Here is a 6,848-nt window from a genome sequence, read left to right on the forward strand (position 1 = left end):
GGCCGGGTGTTGGCGGCTCCCGTGGGTGCTGCAGCTTCTCCCAGGGGTCACATCAGGAGCTTCTGTGTCCCTTCCCTGCAGAGGCAGGGCAGGAACAAAGCTGAGGCTTCTCAGCAGGACTGCACGAGCGTGGGGCTTTCTGACACCTGTGGTGGTGTGTCTGACCCGGTTTAGGGATTTTTTGCTGAATTTGGTGCGGCCATGTCAGGTTGTGCCCAGCCTCAGTGAGAGATGCTGCTGCCCCTTGTCCCTGGTCAGCAGACAGGCAGTGTCAGGGACAGGGAGCAGGACAGATCCTTCAGGTGTTCCTGCCACAGGAGAGCAGGGCAGCTCCCAGCAGGGCCAGGACATGGGACATGGGCTGTGCTCTGCACTCTGTCCCCTGGCCCCAGGCAGGAGCAGGACCCAGGGCTCCCTGGTGGGGACAGGCTCTGCCAGGCCACGGGCTGGGGACAGGCTGGGGACAGGCTGGGTGCCACAGGAGGTGCCTCTGAGCCAGCACCTCTGGCCTTCTCTTCCCTCTGCAGCCCCATTGCAGCTCAGGCTGGCTGTCCCAGCCCGCTGTGTCCTGGCTGTGCTGCTCAGCCCAGGGCTGCAGAAGGAGCCAGCAGTGCCAGGGACAGTCCCTGGCTGGGTGTAGGGGCAGCTGTGGCACTGGAAATAAGCCTTCCTTTGGCTTTGGGGCAGTGTGCCTCCATTCTTTTCCACAGCCCCTCAGACTGGATATTAGGGGAAATTTCTTCACAGCGAGGGTGCTGAGGCACTGGCACAGCTGCCCAGGGCACTGGTGAAGTGCCATCCCTGGAAGTGTTAAAAAAACCTGTGGATGTGGCACCTGGGGACGTGGGTTAGTGGTGGACCTGCAGTGCTGGGTTAAGGGTTGCACTTGGGGATCCCAGGGGGCTTTCCTGATTGTACTGACTCCCTGATTCTGTGACCATCCTCGCAGACACCCAGCTGCCATAAACTGACTCTTTTCCAGTAGGGCACTGTGGGTGCCACACGCAGGCCCTGCTCCTCTGCCTTCCCTGGCTGAGGCAGGGTCTCACCTTAGCCAGGATTCTGGACAGATGTGGCCAGCTGTTGAGCCACCGTCCTGCACATCCCTGGTGGGCTCGCCCTGGGATGCAGGCTCAGCACAAGTCTCTCCCATAGAAGGGAACCTGTTTCCCCTGCAGATCACAGAGCTGCTGGCAGAGCAGCTGCCAGCCTGGGGAAGGCCCTGTGCATCCTTGCACCTTCTTCCTTTGCTGGAGCAGATCTGAGAGCTTTGCAGGTGGGCATGACTCAAACTGCTGACCTTGCCTGCCGTGACATCTGATGTCCCTTTGCGCCCTCATTCCTCCCTGAAGCTGTTGATTTTAGCATTTGCTGGTTTTAACACTCCAATTATGTGACGCTCCCAGCCAGGTTTCAGGAGCACAACTAGGTCAGATCCTCGTCCATATGTGAGCAGAGTGTGTTATCAGGCTCCCTGGCATCGCTGGGAAGGCACTTAGGGAATTTCTTCTCTCCAAGTCCCTTGTCTGCACCAATTTTATTCTCCACATCATGATGTCACTCAGGTGAGGGCTCCCAGTCCCTCCTGTTGTTTTTCTCCCTCCCTGTTTCCTGTCCTGTGGTCTGTCCCCCGCCCCGTGCCCACAGGAAGCCTGTCCCGGGTCCCTGCCCTCTCCTGGGAGCTCCTGTCCCCGGGGTGCTGCCCCAGAGCAGAATCCCTCCCCACAGCTCTGTCACTGCCTGCAGGGAGAGGCTCAGCTCTGCTCCCTCCAGCTCCTTCCCCGTTCCTGCCCTGGGATCTGGGGGCTGTTTGCTGCTGTTCCCATGCCAAGATCAGGTAACCCCCACCCTCAGTGCCCTTCCCTGCTCCCAGCCAGGGCTGCTGGCCTGGCCGCGCTCCCTTCTCACAGAATCCTCAGCTTGGAAGAGACCTTCAAGTTCACCAAGTCCAGCCATCAACCTGGTCCCACCATAGCCAGCCCTGAACCACATCCCTGTGTGCCACATCCCAGTGGCTCTTGAGCACTTCCACACCTCCTCCCTGGGCAGCTCATTCCTGTGCCTGGCCACTCTTTCAGTGAAACTGCTTTGTCTAGTACCTAATCTGAACCAGTTGAGTAGAGCAGAGGTTACCTCAGTGTTTATTTACTAAATTGGTGGCAGCAAATTTAATATAAGACCTTAGCAGAAGGGAGGGTGATGTTTCTTTCCAATCAATCAGATTTCAGGCACTCAAAGTCACTCTTCTTCCTTTAGGAGGTGTCTCCAAGGTCTGGCAGGTCCCCCTGAGTATAAAGGAGTGCTACTGTCAGGTCCCCACTCTGTCCCCAACGTTCCTCTCAGCTGACAGTGATGTGGGGTTTGACCTCTAGGAGTTGTCAGGGTGGAACTTTTGCCTCAGCTCCTTGTTTACTTCAACTTCCATCTTCAGCAGGATCAGTGTGTGCTGTCCTTGTGCTCAGGACACCCTCCTGTCGGGAGAGCAGGGACAGGAACAGGAACAGCCCATTCCATGTGCTGTAACCTCATTTCCCTGCTGCCCTGCCCCAACAGGACCCTGCTGACGAGGCATCTGCGTGGGAACCTTCTGGCCTTGGGGAGGGGAGCACCTTCCTCACAGCTCAGCAGGACTGCCCACCCTTCCCACCTTTGCTCCGTTGTTCCCTCTGGTGTTTTCACACACATATTTTTCCTTCCATGCCTCCTCAGAAGGATCTTAATCCTGCCTACAAGTCTCCTGCCTTATGCTCAGCCATACCTCACCTGTGCTCTCCCCTCTCCCCAGGCAGCCTCTTGTCCTTCCCTGGAGGTGCTGCTCCCAGCTCAGCCCCAAACATCCTCCAGGGTGATTCTTCCTGGGATGCCCAAAGGAGCTCAATGCATTTGTTTTACCCAGAGAAATGGTGCAGAGATTACAAGAGCACACATATTTATTTTCATGAGTTTTCTTGCTGGATTCGCACACAATGGTGTTATGGCCAGTTTCAGAAGGGATGGCAGAGTCTGTACCTGATCTTCCAGTCTGTAAATCCAAGTGTTAGAGGGGGTTCAGTCTGGGGACAGCAGCAGGAGGGGTGGCAGCAGGAGGAAGGGGCCCTTGTTCAGCCCCTTGCCATCACTGGGCACCTGCCTGTGGGGCTGTGCTCTGCTCCTTGCCCTTTCCTCCCTGCCCCTGTGCCAGGCCTGCTCATCCCCCATCCCTGCAGCATCCCTGCTGTGCTCGTGGGATCCCACAGGGACTCTCAGCCTTTTCACAGAGCTCTGGGTCCAGCTCTGGGATGGCTGCCAGGTCACTGTGCCTGTTCCCTGGAATGGAGGTTTCATCTCCTCCCAGGTTTACCAAAAGCAGCCGTGGGTGGTTTGCTGAGGCTCGTCCAAATCTGGAGGAGAACAGGAAGGAGCAGGAGGTGACAGCCCAGCCTGGGAGGGACCTCTCTTCTCACAGAGACCGTCCCAAGATGCTGCTGTTTGAGCTGTAACATCCCACAGGATTTTCCCTAGAACTAGATCCCAGCACCACCTGCACCTGCCCAGCTCTGGCTTTGCGGTGCCCTGGCTGTGACCACACCAGGGTGGCCCTGGAGTGGCAGGAGGGGAAGGACCACCCTGCCCTCCCCATCTGCTCGCTGGGCTGAAACCCCATTGCCTTCCTCAGGAGGCCCCAGCAGACACTGATGCTCCATATTTCATCACCAACCTCTGAGGTGGGACCAGGAGCGCCAGATCCATCCCTTCAAGGCCTTCTCCAGCCACACAGAACCACCCAGGCTGCAGCAGGGCAGGCTGTGGCCTCCTCCCTTAGACCAAGAGAACAATAGTGACCAGCTGATTCTCCAGTGAGGCTTGGCTGCAGAGCATCTGAGACCCCGTTCACCAAAATTGTCTTGAAGGGGCATCAGTTTATCAGCAAGACACCCCTGAGCAGAGCAGGGTCCTGGATGGACCCTTGACTCTTCCTCTGGCATCCTGTGCCCTCATTGCCTGGAAAATCAGGGCCCAGCTTGGCCCCTGCTCCCCCACCCTTCCACTGGCCTGCAGCCCCCTTCCCTGGGCTTCCAGCCCCTCTCCTGTCCTTCCATGCAGCAGCTCCCAGCCCACCCCTCACAGCCCAGCGGGAGCACCTGCTGCTGAGCATGGCAGGGACAGGGGGACAGTGGAGGCAGGACAGAGGGACAATGGCCGTGTCTGGGTGGAGGGAGGAGGAAAGGGGCACTGGAGGTGTCTGGATGGTGGTTGGTAACATCAGGTGCTTGTGCTGCTGACACAATTGCTCATTTGCATTTCCTTGGGCGTTGATGCTGATATTAATTGAAAGCAATTATGGTGCCATTTTCTCTGTGCAAGAACAGCATGCAAAGGGAAAAACAGCGTTCCACACCAAAATGCTTCTTGCTCCAGAGCTTCAGTGACCTTGTTTGGTTGGAGGAACCTGCTGGGTGAGGGGAGGCCTGGCACCCAGGCCCTGCTTCTCCCACCTGTTGGATGTGCCAGGGGGTGCCAGGATTGGCTGTTCCTGGGGGCCTGAGGCACCCTGAGAGTGCTGGTGACACACACAGACGTGATGGGTGCTGCCAGCTCTGGGCAGGCACTTCCACCCCAATGGTCACCACAGGGTGCTGGTGCTGGTGCCCGTGCAGCCAGGAGGGTGCTGGGCCATTCCCAGAAGGTGCTGCTGGCTCTGTGGTGGCCATCAGTGGCTCCAGTGGTGCTGCCCTCCATCCCAGCACTGTGGCACCAGGGCAGGGCACTGTCACACAGTGGGTGACAGAGACAGCTGGCTGCTGACACTGGGGGCAGCACTGGCCGTGGATCCTGGCTGTGCTGGTGGCTCTGCTGTCTGCATCATGACACCCTGAGCCCAGGAATGTCTGGCCCTGGCTGGGGAGGTGTCCCTCAGGACACAGCAGAGGCCTGGGCTGGGCGAAGCCACGCGTGCCTCACTCTGCCTCAGCCTCACAGCCCAGCAGCAGCAAGAAAGTCAGGAGAGAGAGGGGAGTGTTTGGTATAGGAGGCAGGGGAGCTGTGGGGACACAGGTGAATGCCCTGCCTGGCTGTCCCAGGACACAGCCCTTTGCTTTAGCATTTCCCTCTGCAGTGCTGGGCCATAGGGGGAAGGTGATGAGGGTTTGTACCCAGTTTAGGAGGCCAGTCTGCTGATCTGCCCAAGCTTTCCATTCTTCTGTCTGTTGGGATATCCCCCTGAGGGCCTTGGAGTGAACACAGTCCTCTGTTCTCTGCCTGCACTGTGCCCCTCCATCTGCCCAGGCTTTGCTTCCTTGGCACAGGTTCTGGGAGGCTGCTGGGCATGTCTGAGGAGGGCACGGTGCCCCAGCCAGGCACCCGGGCTGTGTGTGCCCCAGGCAGGAGAAGCTGGTGCTGGCAGGGGCACAGCAGGGCCTCAGGAGCCCTGAGTGCCCATCTCTCCATTCTGGGGACAAGGAGCTGCTGCCCATCTCTGGGTTTGCTCATCTTCTGCATCACCAGGGGGGAGTCAAGCCCAGCACCTGGATCTGGCTTTCCTAGAAAAATTGCTGAGGTTTGTGTCCTTGCCCCAGCCTTCCATCTGAGCTAGGAAACTGGGCTTCACCCATTTTCACCCCTCTTTGAGCTCTCACAGACCTTCTCAAACCCAGATGGCCTCCTCCATTCAAGTGGGAAAGAAAAAGCTGTCCTAGGAAGGCTAACTCCTGTTTTGGTTCCCATGCCATTGCCAAGCCCTCCTTCCCTGCAGTTTGCCCCAGCAGCTCCCAGGGCAGGACAGACAGGCTGTGGGTGCTCATCAATGCAAACCCCTAGAGCACTGAGGAGATAACTCAGGCTGTGTTCTCTGGGGGGCAGTGGGGTTTTGGGGACACTAACAAACATGGGGGGTTTTCCCAGATTTATTTAGCTGGTTTTTCACAGAGGGAGCATTTCTGCCGTGGTTTGCAGCGTGGTTGGGTGGCAGGGAAGGAGGAAGCAGCAGAGTTTAGCTGCAGCACAGTAGCACCTAGTGACCAGATGGGAGAGGCTGAGTGGGAGCTGCCGTGAGCAGCTGGAGGTGACAGAGCAGGTTCTGCTGTGCTGGGACACAGCAAGGGGAGCACCAGAGGTGCCATCTGCACCCCAGGCAGGGAGATTGTCCCCAGGATTGTCCTTCCTGCCTCTCTGGGCTCACCTCAAAGGAGACAGCCCAGAGGCTGAGGCACAGGGGGTGACAGGATCCCCCTGCCCAGCTCAGGGGCTCCTGGCCTGGCCATGGACTGCAGGGGGTGAGTCCATGATAAACAAGGGAAGGGAAGACAAAGAGCACTTTCCCACAAAGGGGCCCTGCCCAGGCCTGAGCCCCCAGCAAGGAGCATTTTGGATGTTTTCCTCCCCACCTGGCTGATCTCCAGCTCGTCCTCTCAGTGCATGTGACACCAGAGTGACACAGGACCCACTCCCACATCTTTCCCCGTCCCGTGGGCACTGCCTCTGCCTCCCCCTCTGCCATTTGCCCTTTGCTGGACACAGCCTGGGTACCAGGCCGAGCAGCCAAGTGTTTGCAGCCTTGGCTTGTGGGATGTTTGTCAGGGAGATGAGCTCTGATCACAGGGATCACAGACACCTCTCTGATCCCTGGGAGGACACGGCCCCTTTTCTCTCTGCCCTGCAGGTCTTCATGAGGGACAGCCCTGGAGCCCAGAGGGACACACGGTGCTCAGGATGCTGAGTCTGGCCCAGTGCTGAGCCCAGCGAGCTGAGAGGTACGGGCTGGACCCGGGGTGGCTTTGGGATGGACCCGGGGTGGCTTTGGGATGGTCCTGAGGTGGCTTTGGGATGGCCCCGGGCTATTTTTGGGAGGGCCCCGGGATGGTTTTGGGAGG

At 58.5% G+C, this 6,848-nt stretch overlaps 1 protein-coding gene across 1 annotated transcript in view; it reads left to right on the forward strand.

Annotated features, from left to right (window-relative positions):
• The window catches only part of DLGAP4 (DLG associated protein 4), a 134,620-nt gene that overhangs the window by 56,313 nt on the left and 71,459 nt on the right, over positions 1-6,848 (forward strand). The window contains exon 2 of the mRNA XM_031063105.1: positions 6,638-6,728. The gene's annotated coding sequence lies outside the window, so the exon portion shown is untranslated. The remainder of the gene's footprint in view (positions 1-6,637; positions 6,729-6,848) is intronic.

Source organism: Geospiza fortis, unplaced genomic scaffold, assembly GCF_000277835.1.
Source record: "Geospiza fortis unplaced genomic scaffold, GeoFor_1.0 scaffold657, whole genome shotgun sequence".
Taxonomy (NCBI): domain Eukaryota; kingdom Metazoa; phylum Chordata; class Aves; order Passeriformes; family Thraupidae; genus Geospiza; species Geospiza fortis.